The sequence below is a fragment of the Hemiscyllium ocellatum genome, chromosome 21 (assembly GCF_020745735.1).
Source record: "Hemiscyllium ocellatum isolate sHemOce1 chromosome 21, sHemOce1.pat.X.cur, whole genome shotgun sequence".
NCBI classification, from domain to species: domain Eukaryota; kingdom Metazoa; phylum Chordata; class Chondrichthyes; order Orectolobiformes; family Hemiscylliidae; genus Hemiscyllium; species Hemiscyllium ocellatum.
Genome location: NC_083421.1, coordinates 13494059 through 13509232, shown reverse-complemented (window position 1 = coordinate 13509232; position 15174 = coordinate 13494059).

Below are 15174 nucleotides of genomic sequence, written 5' to 3'. Positions count from 1 at the left end.
CATAGAACATAGAAGGATACAGCGCAGTACAGGCCCTCCGGCCCTCGATGTTGCGCCGACCGAATCCTACCTAACCTATAACTTCCAAATGCCTATCCAATGCCCGCTTAAATGACCATAAAGAAGGAGAGTTCACCACTCATACGGGCAGGGCATTCCATGAACTCACAACACGCTGTGTGAAGAATCTACCCCTAACATCTGTCCTATACCTACCACCCCTTAATTTAAAGCTATGTCCCCTAGTAACACCTGACTCCATTAGTGGTAAAAGGTTCTTAGTATCTACCCTATCTAAACCCCTAATCATCTTATACACTTCTATCAGATCTCCCCTAAACCTTCTCTTCTCCAATGAGAACAGCCCCAAGTGCCTCAGCCTTTCCTCATAAGATTTTCCTACCATTCCAGGCAACATCCTGGTAAACCTCCTCTGCACTCGTTCTAAAGCTTCCACATCCTTCCTATAGTATGGCGACCAAAACTGCACACAATACTCCAGATGAGGCCGCACCAGAGTCTTATACAACTGCAACATGACCTCAGGACTCCGGAACTCAATTCCTCTGCCAATAAAGCCCAGTACACCATATGCCTTCCTCACAGCACTATTTACCTGGGTGGCAACTTTCAGAGATCTGTGTACATGGACACCAAGATCCCTCTGCTCATCCACACTACCAAGTAGCCTACCATTAGCCCAGTAATCCATCATCTTGTTATTCCTACCAAAGTGAACGACTTCGCACTTAGCTACATTGAATTCCATTTGCCACATTTCCGCCCAGCTCTGCAACTTATCTATCTATGTTGTTTCATTGAATCAAGGAATAACGTTTAATTCTTCGAAAGAAAGGTTGTAGTTTGATTCGATAATTGATAGAATGCAGCTTGTTCCATTGATTGAAAGCGTTAAGCTAAAGACATTGATTAAATGAGTGAAGCTTGTTTTATTGAATTAGAGCGCGCAGTCCGTTTCATTGAAATAATGTATGCCGAATCTTTCGTTGAATAGACGCGAGCAGTTTGTTTCATTGAATGAATGGCAAAAGCTCTACTCATTGAATAGAGACGTGCAGTGTGTTTTATTGAAAGAACGAGTGCTGTTTGATTCACTAAATAAATGAGTTTTGTTTCAGTCATTGAATGAATGAAGACATCTTGTTTCATTTATTCAATGATTAAAGTTGGATTCGCTGATTGAATGAACGCAGTTTGATTCATTGAGTGAAAGGGTTCCATCTCGAGTTGTCGAATACATGAGAGAAACTCTGCTCATGAAATGAATCCGTGCAGTGTGTTTTATTGAAAACACGGGTGCGATCAGTTCCCTTGAATGAATGCGTTAAACACGGAGCAAAGAATAAAGAAGAGAAGCTATCATTGAAATAACACTTGCTGTTTGTTGCATTTGAATGAATGAGTTAATCGTGACTCATTGAATGTTGTCACACTTAATTCAATGATAGAAGCTGATTGAATTAAGACCTGCAGTCTGTATCATTGAAAGAATGCGTGCATTTTGTTTCATTGAATCAAGGAATAACGTTTGATTTGTCGAAAGAATGGTTGAAGTTTCATTCAATAATTGAAAGAATGCAGCTTGTTTCATTGAATGAAAGCGTTAATCTAAAGACATTGAATAAATGAGTGAAGTTTGTCTTAGTGAATTAGCACGCGTAGTCCCTTTCATTGAAATAATATATGCAGAATCTTTCATTGAATAGATGCGAGCAGTTTGTTTCACTGAATGAATGGAAAACGCTTTACTCATTGAATAAACACGTGCAGTGTGTTTCATTGAATGAACGAGTTCAGTTTGATTGACTCAGTAAATGAGTTTTGTTTAAGTCATTGAATGAATGTATACCGTTTGTTTCATTTACTCAATAATAAAAGTTGGATTCAATGATTGATTGAACGCAGTTTGATTCAATGAGTGAAAGGGTTCATCTCGAGTCGTTGAATACATGGGAGAAACTCTGCTCATGAAATGAATCCGTGCAGTGTGTATTGTAGAATAAATGAGTGCTGTCAGTTTCCCTGAATAAATGCGTTAAACGCGGCGCAAAGAATAAATAAGAGTAGCTAACACTGAACTAACACTTGGTGCTTGTTGCAATTGAATGAATGAGTTACGCGTGACTCATTGAATTTGTCACACTTGAATTAATATGTGCAGTCTGTCTCATTGAAAGAATGCGTGCATGTTGTTTCATTGAATCAAGGTATAACGTTTGATTCTTCGAAAGAAATATTGAAGTTTGATTCGATAATTGAAAGAATGCTGTTTGTTTCATTGAATGAAAGCGTTAAGCTAAAGTTATTGAATAAATGAGTGAATTTTGTCTTCTTGAATTAGCACGCGCAATCTGTTTCATCGAAAGATTGTGTGCAGTTTCTTTCATTGAATAAACATGAGTAGTTTGTTTCACTGAATGAATGGCAAAAGCTCAGCTCATTGAATTAACTCGTGCAGTTTGTCTCATTGAATGAATGCAGTTAGCACGTGGAAGAAGGTCTACTCATTTCATTAACACTTGCAATGTGTTTCATTGAATGAACGAGTGCAGTTTGATCACTAAATAAATGAATATTGTTTAAGCCATTGAATGAATGAATTCAATATGTTTCATTTATTCAATGATTAAAGTTGGATTCCATGATTGAATGAACGCAGTTTGATTTATTGAGTGAAAGGGTTCCTCTCAAGACGTTGAATAAATGAGTGAAACTCTACTCATGGCTTGAATACGTGCAGTGTGTTTTATTGAATTTTATTGAGTTAATTCAAGGTGCAATTCGTTTCCTTGAATCAATGCGTTAAAAACGGAGCAAAAAATAAATAAGAGAAGCTAACATTGAAATAACACTTTGTGTTTGTTGCATTTGAATGAATGAGTTAATCGTGACTCATTGAATGTGACATACGTAATTCAATGTTAGAAGCTGATTGACTTAAGTCCTGCAGTCTGTATCATTGAATTAATATCTGCAGTCTGTATCATTGAAAGAATGCGTTCATGTTGTTTCATTGAATCAAGGAATAACGTTTGATTTATCGAAAGAAAGGTTGTAGTTTCATTCAATAATTGAAAGAATGCAGCTTGTTTCATTGAATGAAAGCGTTAATCTAAAGACATTGAATAGATGAGTGAAGTTTGTCTTATTGAATTAGCACGCGCAATCTGTTTCATTGAATGAATGTGTGCAGTTTCTTTCGTTGAATAAACGCGAGCAGTTTGCTTCATTGAATGAATGCAGTTAGCACGTGGAAGAAGGTCTACTCATTTCATTAACACTTGCAGTGTGTTTCATTGAATGAACGAGTGCAGTTTGATCACTAAATTAATGAATATTGTTTAAGACATTGAATGAATTAATTCAAGATGTTTCATTGAAAAAATGCGTGCATTTTGTTTCATTCAATAAAAGCATAACATTTGTTTCTTCGAAAGAAAGGTTGAAGTTTGATTCAATAATTGAAAGAATGCACCTTGTTTCATTGAATGAAACCGATAAGCTAAAGACATTGAATGCATGTGTGAAGCTTGTCTTATTGAATTAGCGCGCGAAAGTCCCTTGAATTGAAAAAATGTTGCAGAATCTTTCATTGAATAAACACGTGCAGTGTGTTTCATTGAATGAACGAGTGCAGCTTGATTGACTCAATAAATGAGTTTTGTTTAAGTCATTGAATGAATGAATACAGTTTGTTTCATTTATTCAATGACTAAAGTTGGATTCAATGAATAAATGGGTGCTGTCAGTTTCCCTGAATAAATGCGTTAAACGCGGGGCATAGAATAAATAAGAGAAGCTAACACTGAACTAACACTTGGTGTTTGTTGCATTTGAATGAATGAGTTAAGCGTGACACATTGAATTTGTCAGACTTAATGCAATGATAGAAGCCGATTGAATTAAGACCTGCAGTCTGTATCATTGAATTAATATGTGCAGTCTGTATCATTGAAAGAATGCGTGCATTTTGTGTCATTGAATCAATGTATAACGTTTGATTCTTCGAAAGAAATATTGAAGTTTGATTCGATAATTGAAAGAATGCAGTTTGTTTCATTGAATGAAGGCGTTAAGCTAAAGTTATTGAATAAATGAGTGAAGTTTTCTTCTTGAATTAGCACGCGCAATCTGTTTCATCGAAAAATTGTGTGCAGTTTCTTTCATTGAATAAACGTGAGCAGTTTGTTACATTGAATGAATGGCAAAAGCTCAGCTCATTGAATTAACTCGTGCAGTTTGTCTCATTGAATGAATGCAGTTAGCATATGGAAGAAGGTCTACTCATTTCATTAACACTTGCAATGTGTTTCATTGAATGAACGAGTGCAGTTTGATCACTAAATTAATGAATAATGTTTAAGCCATTGAATGAATGAATTAAATGTGTTTCATTTATTCAATGATTAAAGTTAGATCCCATGATTGAATGAACGCAGTTTGATTTATTGAGTGAAAGGGTTCCTCTCAAGACGTTGAATAAATGAGTGAAACTCTGCTCATGGATAGAATACGTGCAGTGTGTTTTATTGAATTAACGGGTGCAATTCGTTTCCTTAAATCAATGCGTTAAACACGGAGCAAAAATAAATAAGAGAAGCTAACATTGAAATAACACTTGGTTTTTGTTGCATTTGAATGAATGATTTAATCGTGACATATTGAATGTGTCACACTTAATTCAATGTTAGAAGCTGATTGAATTAAGTCCTGCAGTCTGTATCATTGAATTAATATGTGCAGTCTGTATCATTGAAAGAATGCGTGCATGTTGTTTCATTGAATCAAGGAATAACGTTTAATTCTTCGAAAGAAAGGTTGAAGGTTGATACAATAATTGAAAGAATGCGGCTTGTTTCATTGATTGAAAGCGTTAAGCTAAAGACATTGAATAAATGAGTGGAGCCTGTTTTATTGATTTAGCACGCGCAGTCCGTTTCATTGAAATAATGTATGCAGAAACTTTCATTGAATAGACGCGAGCAGTTTGTGTCATTGAATGAATGGAAAATGCTCTAAATAGATGAATATTGTTTATGTCACTGAATGAAGGAATTCAGTATGTTTCATTTATTCAATGATTAAAGTTGAATTCAATGATTGAATGAACGCAGTTTGATTCATTGAGTGAAAGGGTTCCTCTCAAGACGTCCAATAAATGAGTGAAACTCTGTTCATGAAATGAATCCGTTCAGTGAGTTATATTGAATAAATGGGTGCAGTCAGTTTCCATGAATGAATGCGTTAAACACGGAGCAAAGAACAAATAAGAGAATCTAGCATTGAAATAACACTTGGTGTTTGTTGCATTTGAATGAATGAGTTAATCGTGACTCATTGAATGTTGTCACACTTAATTCAATGATAGGTTAAGATTGAATTAAGACCTGCAGTCTGTATCATTGAATTAACATGTGCAGTCTTTATCATTGAAAGAATGCGTGCATTTTGTTTCATTGAATCAAGTAATAACGTTTGATTTGTCGAAAGAATGGTTGAAGTTTCATTCAATAATTGAAAGAATGCAGCTTGTTTCATTGAATGAAAACGTTAATCTAAAGACATTGAATAAATGAGTGAAGTTTGTCTTAGTGAATTAGCACGCGTAGTCCCTTTCATTGAAATAATATATGCAGAATCATTCATTGAATAGATGCGAGCTGTTTGTTTCACTGAATGAATGGAAAACGCTCTACTCATTGAATGAACACGTGCAGTGTGTTTCTTTGAATGAACGAGTGCAGTTTGATTGACTATATAAATGAGTTTTGTTTCAGTCATTGAATGAATGAATACAGCTTGTTTCATTTATACAATGATTGAAGTTGGATTCAATGATTGAATGAACGCAGTTTGATTCATTAAGTGAAAGTGTTCATCTCGAGTCGTTGAATACATGAGAGAAACTCTGCTCATGAAATGAATCCGTGCAGTGTGTTTTATAGAATAAATGGGTGCAGACAGTTTCCTTGAATAAATGCGTTAAACGCGGAGCAAAGAATAAATAAGAGAAGCTAACACTGAAATAACACTAAGTTTGTCTTCTTAACTAGCACGCGCAATCTGTTTCATCGAATGAATGTGTGCAGTTTCTTTCATTGAATAAACGCGAGCAGTTTGCTTCATTGAATGAATGCAGTTAGCACGTGGAAGAAGGTCTACTCATTTCATTAACACTCGCAGTGTGTTTCATTGAATGAACGAGTGCAGTTTGATCCCTAAATAAATGAATATTGTTTAAGTCATTGAATGAATGAATTCAAGATGTTTCATTGAAAAAATGCGTGCATTTTGTTTCATTGAATAAAGGCATAACATTTGATTCTTCGAAAGAAAGGTTGAAGTTTGATTCAATAATTGAAAGAATGCACCTTGTTTCGTTGAATGAAAACGATAAGCTAAAGACATTGAATGCATGTGTGAAGCTTGTCTTATTGAATTAGCGCGCGCAAGTCCCTTTCATTGAAATAATGTGTGCAGAATCTTACATTGAATGGACGCGAGCAGTTTGTTTCACTGAATGAATGGAAAACGCTCTACTCATTGAATAAACACGTGCAGTGTGTTTCATTGAATGAACGAGTGCAGCTTGATTGACTCAATAAATGAGTTTTGTTTAAGTCATTGAATGAATGAATACAGTTTGTTTCATTTATTCGATGATTAAAGTTGGATTCAATGATTGAATGAACTCAGTTTGATTTATTGTGTGAAAGTGTTCCTCTCAAGACGTTCAATAAATGAGTGAAACTCTGCTCATGAAATGAATCCGTGCAGTCTGTATTATAGGGTGCTGTCAGTTTCCCTGAATAAATGCGTTAAACGCGGGGCAAAGAATAAATAAGAGAAGCTAACACTGAACTAACACTTTGTGCTTGTTGCAATTGAATGAATGAGTTAAGCGTGACTCATTGAATTTGTCAGACTTAATTCAATGATAGAAGCTGATTGAATTAAGACCTGCAGTCTGTATCATTGAATTAATATGTGCAGTCTGTATCATTGAAAGAATGCGTGCATGTTGTTTCATTGAATCAAGGTATAACGTTTGATTCTTCGAAAGAAATATTGAAGTTTGATTCGATAATTGAAAGAATGATGTTTGTTTCATTGAATGAAAGCGTTAAGCTAAAGTTATTGAATAAATGAGTGAAGTTTGTCTTCTTGAATTAGCACGCGCAATCTGTTTCATCGAATGAATGTGTGCAGTTTCTTTCATTGAATAACCGTGAGCAGTTTGTTTCACTGAATGAATGGAAAACGCTCAGCTCATTGAATTGACTCGTGCAGTTTGCCTCATTGAATGAATGCAGTTAGCACGTGGAAGAAGGTCTACTCATTTCATTAACACTTGCAATGTGTTTCATTGAATGAACGAGTGCAGTTTGATCACTAAATAAATGAATATTGTATAAGCCATTGAATGAATGAATTCAATATGTTGCATTTATTCAATGATTAAAGTTGGATCCCATGATTGAATGAACGCAGTTTGATTTATTGAGTGAAACGGTTCCTCTCAAGACGTTGAATAAATGAGTGAAACGCTACTCATGGATTGAATACGTGCAGTGTGTTTTATTGAATTAACGGGTGCAATTCGTTTCCTTGAATCAATGCGTTAAACACGGAGCAAAAAATAAATAAGAGAAGCTAACATTGAAATAACACTTTGTGTTTGTTGCATTTGAATGAATGAGTTAATCGTGACTCATTGAATGTGACACACTTAATTCAATGTTAGAAGCTGATTGAATTAGGTCCTGCAGTCTGTATCATTGAATTAATATGTGCAGTCTGTATCATTGAATTAATATGTGCAGTCTGTATCATTGAAAGAATGCGTGCATGTTGTTTCATTGAATCAAGGAATAACGTTTAATTCTTCGAAAGAAAGGTTGTAGTTTGATTCGATAATTGATAGAATGCAGCTTGTTCCATTGATTGAAAGCGTTAAGCTAAAGACATTGATTAAATGAGTGAAGCTTGTTTTATTGAATTAGAGCGCGCAGTCCGTTTCATTGAAATAATGTATGCCGAATCTTTCGTTGAATAGACGCGAGCAGTTTGTTTCATTGAATGAATGGCAAAAGCTCTACTCATTGAATAGAGACGTGCAGTGTGTTTTATTGAAAGAACGAGTGCTGTTTGATTCACTAAATAAATGAGTTTTGTTTCAGTCATTGAATGAATGAAGACATCTTGTTTCATTTATTCAATGATTAAAGTTGGATTCGCTGATTGAATGAACGCAGTTTGATTCATTGAGTGAAAGGGTTCCATCTCGAGTTGTCGAATACATGAGAGAAACTCTGCTCATGAAATGAATCCGTGCAGTGTGTTTTATTGAAAACACGGGTGCGATCAGTTCCCTTGAATGAATGCGTTAAACACGGAGCAAAGAATAAAGAAGAGAAGCTATCATTGAAATAACACTTGCTGTTTGTTGCATTTGAATGAATGAGTTAATCGTGACTCATTGAATGTTGTCACACTTAATTCAATGATAGAAGCTGATTGAATTAAGACCTGCAGTCTGTATCATTGAATTAACATGTGCAGTCTGTATAATTGAAAGAATGCGTGCATTTTGTTTCATTGAATCAAGGAATAACGTTTGATTTGTCGAAAGAATGGTTGAAGTTTCATTCAATAATTGAAAGAATGCAGCTTGTTTCATTGAATGAAAGCGTTAATCTAAAGACATTGAATAAATGAGTGAAGTTTGTCTTAGTGAATTAGCACGCGTAGTCCCTTTCATTGAAATAATATATGCAGAATCTTTCATTGAATAGATGCGAGCAGTTTGTTTCACTGAATGAATGGAAAACGCTTTACTCATTGAATAAACACGTGCAGTGTGTTTCATTGAATGAACGAGTTCAGTTTGATTGACTCAGTAAATGAGTTTTGTTTAAGTCATTGAATGAATGTATACCGTTTGTTTCATTTACTCAATAATAAAAGTTGGATTCAATGATTGATTGAACGCAGTTTGATTCAATGAGTGAAAGGGTTCATCTCGAGTCGTTGAATACATGGGAGAAACTCTGCTCATGAAATGAATCCGTGCAGTGTGTATTGTAGAATAAATGAGTGCTGTCAGTTTCCCTGAATAAATGCGTTAAACGCGGCGCAAAGAATAAATAAGAGTAGCTAACACTGAACTAACACTTGGTGCTTGTTGCAATTGAATGAATGAGTTACGCGTGACTCATTGAATTTGTCACACTTGAATTAATATGTGCAGTCTGTCTCATTGAAAGAATGCGTGCATGTTGTTTCATTGAATCAAGGTATAACGTTTGATTCTTCGAAAGAAATATTGAAGTTTGATTCGATAATTGAAAGAATGCTGTTTGTTTCATTGAATGAAAGCGTTAAGCTAAAGTTATTGAATAAATGAGTGAATTTTGTCTTCTTGAATTAGCACGCGCAATCTGTTTCATCGAAAGATTGTGTGCAGTTTCTTTCATTGAATAAACATGAGTAGTTTGTTTCACTGAATGAATGGCAAAAGCTCAGCTCATTGAATTAACTCGTGCAGTTTGTCTCATTGAATGAATGCAGTTAGCACGTGGAAGAAGGTCTACTCATTTCATTAACACTTGCAATGTGTTTCATTGAATGAACGAGTGCAGTTTGATCACTAAATAAATGAATATTGTTTAAGCCATTGAATGAATGAATTCAATATGTTTCATTTATTCAATGATTAAAGTTGGATTCCATGATTGAATGAACGCAGTTTGATTTATTGAGTGAAAGGGTTCCTCTCAAGACGTTGAATAAATGAGTGAAACTCTACTCATGGATTGAATACGTGCAGTGTGTTTTATTGAATTTTATTGAGTTAATTCAAGGTGCAATTCGTTTCCTTGAATCAATGCGTTAAAAACGGAGCAAAAAATAAATAAGAGAAGCTAACATTGAAATAACACTTTGTGTTTGTTGCATTTGAATGAATGAGTTAATCGTGACTCATTGAATGTGACATACGTAATTCAATGTTAGAAGCTGATTGACTTAAGTCCTGCAGTCTGTATCATTGAATTAATATGTGCAGTCTGTATCATTGAAAGAATGCGTTCATGTTGTTTCATTGAATCAAGGAATAACGTTTGATTTATCGAAAGAAAGGTTGTAGTTTCATTCAATAATTGAAAGAATGCAGCTTGTTTCATTGAATGAAAGCGTTAATCTAAAGACATTGAATAGATGAGTGAAGTTTGTCTTATTGAATTAGCACGCGCAATCTGTTTCATTGAATGAATGTGTGCAGTTTCTTTCGTTGAATAAACGCGAGCAGTTTGCTTCATTGAATGAATGCAGTTAGCACGTGGAAGAAGGTCTACTCATTTCATTAACACTTGCAGTGTGTTTCATTGAATGAACGAGTGCAGTTTGATCACTAAATTAATGAATATTGTTTAAGACATTGAATGAATTAATTCAAGATGTTTCATTGAAAAAATGCGTGCATTTTGTTTCATTCAATAAAAGCATAACATTTGTTTCTTCGAAAGAAAGGTTGAAGTTTGATTCAATAATTGAAAGAATGCACCTTGTTTCATTGAATGAAACCGATAAGCTAAAGACATTGAATGCATGTGTGAAGCTTGTCTTATTGAATTAGCGCGCGAAAGTCCCTTGAATTGAAAAAATGTTGCAGAATCTTTCATTGAATAAACACGTGCAGTGTGTTTCATTGAATGAACGAGTGCAGCTTGATTGACTCAATAAATGAGTTTTGTTTAAGTCATTGAATGAATGAATACAGTTTGTTTCATTTATTCAATGACTAAAGTTGGATTCAATGAATAAATGGGTGCTGTCAGTTTCCCTGAATAAATGCGTTAAACGCGGGGCATAGAATAAATAAGAGAAGCTAACACTGAACTAACACTTGGTGTTTGTTGCATTTGAATGAATGAGTTAAGCGTGACTCATTGAATTTGTCAGACTTAATGCAATGATAGAAGCCGATTGAATTAAGACCTGCAGTCTGTATCATTGAATTAATATGTGCAGTCTGTATCATTGAAAGAATGCGTGCATTTTGTGTCATTGAATCAATGTATAACGTTTGATTCTTCGAAAGAAATATTGAAGTTTGATTCGATAATTGAAAGAATGCAGTTTGTTTCATTGAATGAAGGCGTTAAGCTAAAGTTATTGAATAAATGAGTGAAGTTTTCTTCTTGAATTAGCACGCGCAATCTGTTTCATCGAAAAATTGTGTGCAGTTTCTTTCAATAAATAAACGTGAGCAGTTTGTTACATTGAATGAATGGCAAAAGCTCAGCTCATTGAATTAACTCGTGCAGTTTGTCTCATTGAATGAATGCAGTTAGCATATGGAAGAAGGTCTACTCATTTCATTAACACTTGCAATGTGTTTCATTGAATGAACGAGTGCAGTTTGATCACTAAATTAATGAATAATGTTTAAGCCATTGAATGAATGAATTCAATGTGTTTCATTTATTCAATGATTAAAGTTGGATCCCATGATTGAATGAACGCAGTTTGATTTATTGAGTGAAAGGGTTCCTCTCAAGACGTTGAATAAATGAGTGAAACTCTGCTCATGGATAGAATACGTGCAGTGTGTTTTATTGAATTAACGGGTGCAATTCGTTTCCTTAAATCAATGCGTTAAACACGGAGCAAAAAATAAATAAGAGAAGCTAACATTGAAATAACACTTGGTTTTTGTTGCATTTGAATGAATGATTTAATCGTGACATATTGAATGTGTCACACTTAATTCAATGTTAGAAGCTGATTGAATTAAGTCCTGCAGTCTGTATCATTGAATTAATATGTGCAGTCTGTATCATTGAAAGAATGCGTGCATGTTGTTTCATTGAATCAAGGAATAACGTTTAATTCTTCGAAAGAAAGGTTGAAGGTTGATACAATAATTGAAAGAATGCGGCTTGTTTCATTGATTGAAAGCGTTAAGCTAAAGACATTGAATAAATGAGTGGAGCCTGTTTTATTGATTTAGCACGCGCAGTCCGTTTCATTGAAATAATGTATGCAGAAACTTTCATTGAATAGACGCGAGCAGTTTGTGTCATTGAATGAATGGAAAATGCTCTAAATAAATGAATATTGTTTATGTCACTGAATGAAGGAATTCAGTATGTTTCATTTATTCAATGATTAAAGTTGAATTCAATGATTGAATGAACGCAGTTTGATTCATTGAGTGAAAGGGTTCCTCTCAAGACGTCCAATAAATGAGTGAAACTCTGTTCATGAAATGAATCCGTTCAGTGTGTTATATTGAATAAATGGGTGCAGTCAGTTTCCATGAATGAATGCGTTAAACACGGAGCAAAGAACAAATAAGAGAATCTAGCATTGAAATAACACTTGGTGTTTGTTGCATTTGAATGAATGAGTTAATCGTGACTCATTGAATGTGTCACACTTAATTCAATGATAGGAGCTGATTGAATTAAGACCTGCAGTCTGTATCATTGAATTAACATGTGCAGTCTGTATCATTGAAAGAATGCGTGCATTTTGTTTCATTGAATCAAGGAATAACGTTTGATTCTTCGAAAGAAAGTTTGAAGTTTGATTCAATAATTGAAAGAATGCAGCTTGTTTCATTGAATGAAACCGTTAATCTAAAGACATTGAATAAATGAGTGAAGTTTGTCTTAGTGAATTAGCACGCGTAGTCCCTTTCATTGAAATAATGTATGCAGAATCTTTCATTGAATAGATGCGAGCTGTTTGTTTCACTGAATGAATGGAAAACGCTCTACTCATTGAATAAACACGTGCAGTGTGTTTCTTTGAATGAACGAGTGCAGTTTGATTGACTATATAAATGAGTTTTGTTTCAGTCATTGAATGAATGAATACAGCTTGTTTCATTTATACAATGATTGAAGTTGGATTCAATGATTGAATGAACGCAGTTTGATTCATTAAGTGAAAGTGTTCATCTCGAGTCGTTGAATACATGAGAGAAACTCTGCTCATGAAATGAATCCGTGCAGTGTGTTTTATAGAATAAATGGGTGCAGACAGTTTCCTTGAATAAATGCGTTAAACGCGGAGCAAAGAATAAATAAGAGAAGCTAACACTGAAATAACACTTAGTTTGTCTTCTTAACTAGCACGCGCAATCTGTTTCATCGAATGAATGTGTGCAGTTTCTTTCATTGAATAAACGCGAGCAGTTTGCTTCATTGAATGAATGCAGTTAGCACGTGGAAGAAGGTCTACTCATTTCATTAACACTCGCAGTGTGTTTCATTGAATGAACGAGTGCAGTTTGATCCCTAAATAAATGAATATTGTTTAAGTCATTGAATGAATGAATTCAAGATGTTTCATTGAAAAAATGCGTGCATTTTGTTTCATTGAATAAAGGCATAACATTTGATTCTTCGAAAGAAAGGTTGAAGCTTGATTCAATAATTGAAAGAATGCAACTTGTTTCATTGAATGAAAACGATAAGCTAAAGACATTGAATGCATGTGTGAAGCTTGTCTTATTGAATTAGCGCGCGCAAGTCCCTTTCATTGAAATAATGTGTGCAGAATCTTACATTGAATGGACGCGAGCAGTTTGTTTCACTGAATGAATGGAAAACGCTCTACTCATTGAATAAACACGTGCAGTGTGTTTCATTGAATGAACGAGTGCAGCTTGATTGACTCAATAAATGAGTTTTGTTTAAGTCATTGAATGAATGAATACAGTTTGTTTCATTTATTCGATGATTAAAGTTGGATTCAATGATTGAATGAACGCAGTTTGATTTATTGTGTGAAAGTGTTCCTCTCAAGACGTTCAATAAATGAGTGAAACTCTGCTCATGAAATGAATCCGTGCAGTCTGTATTATAGGGTGCTGTCAGTTTCCTTGAATAAATGCGTTAAACGCGGGGCAAAGAATAAATAAGAGAAGCTAACACTGAACTAACACTTGGTGCTTGTTGCATTTGAATGAATGAGTTAAGCGTGACTCATTGAATTTGTCAGACTTAATTCAATGATAGAAGCTGATTGAATTAAGACCTGCAGTCTGTATCATTGAATTAATATGTGCAGTCTGTATCATTGAAAGAATGCGTGCATGTTGTTTCATTGAATCAAGGTATAACGTTTGATTCTTCGAAAGAAATATTGAAGTTTGATTCGATAATTGAAAGAATGCAGCTTGTTTCATTGATTGAAAGCGTTAAGCTAAAGACATTGATTAAATGAGTGAAGCTTGTTTTATTGAATTAGAGCGCGCAGTCCGTTTCATTGAAATAATGTATGCCGAATCTTTCGTTGAATAGACGCGAGCAGTTTGTTTCATTGAATGAATGGCAAAAGCTCTACTCATTGAATAGAGACGTGCAGTGTGTTTTATTGAAAGAACGAGTGCTGTTTGATTCACTAAATAAATGAGTTTTGTTTCAGTCATTGAATGAATGAAGACATCTTGTTTCATTTATTCAATGATTAAAGTTGGATTCGCTGATTGAATGAACGCAGTTTGATTCATTGAGTGAAAGGGTTCCATCTCGAGTTGTCGAATACATGAGAGAAACTCTGCTCATGAAATGAATCCGTGCAGTGTGTTTTATTGAAAACACGGGTGCGATCAGTTCCCTTGAATGAATGCGTTAAACACGGAGCAAAGAATAAAGAAGAGAAGCGATCATTGAAATAACACTTGCTGTTTGTTGCATTTGAATGAATGAGTTAATCGTGACTCATTGAATGTTGTCACACTTAATTCAATGATAGAAGCTGATTGAATTAAGACCTGCAGTCTGTATCATTGAATTAACATGTGCAGTCTGTATCATTGAAAGAATGCGTGCATTTTGTTTCATTGAATCAAGGAATAACGTTTGATTTGTCGAAAGAATGGTTGAAGTTTCATTCAATAATTGAAAGAATGCAGCTTGTTTCATTGAATGAAAGCGTTAATCTAAAGACATTGAATAAATGAGTGAAGTTTGTCTTAGTGTATTAGCACGCGTAGTCCCTTTCATTGAAATAATATATGCAGAATCTTTCATTGAATTGATGCGAGCAGTTTGTTTCACTGAATGAATGGAAAACGCTTTACTCATTGAATAAACACGTGCAGTGTGTTTCATTGAATGAACGAGTTCAGTTTGATTG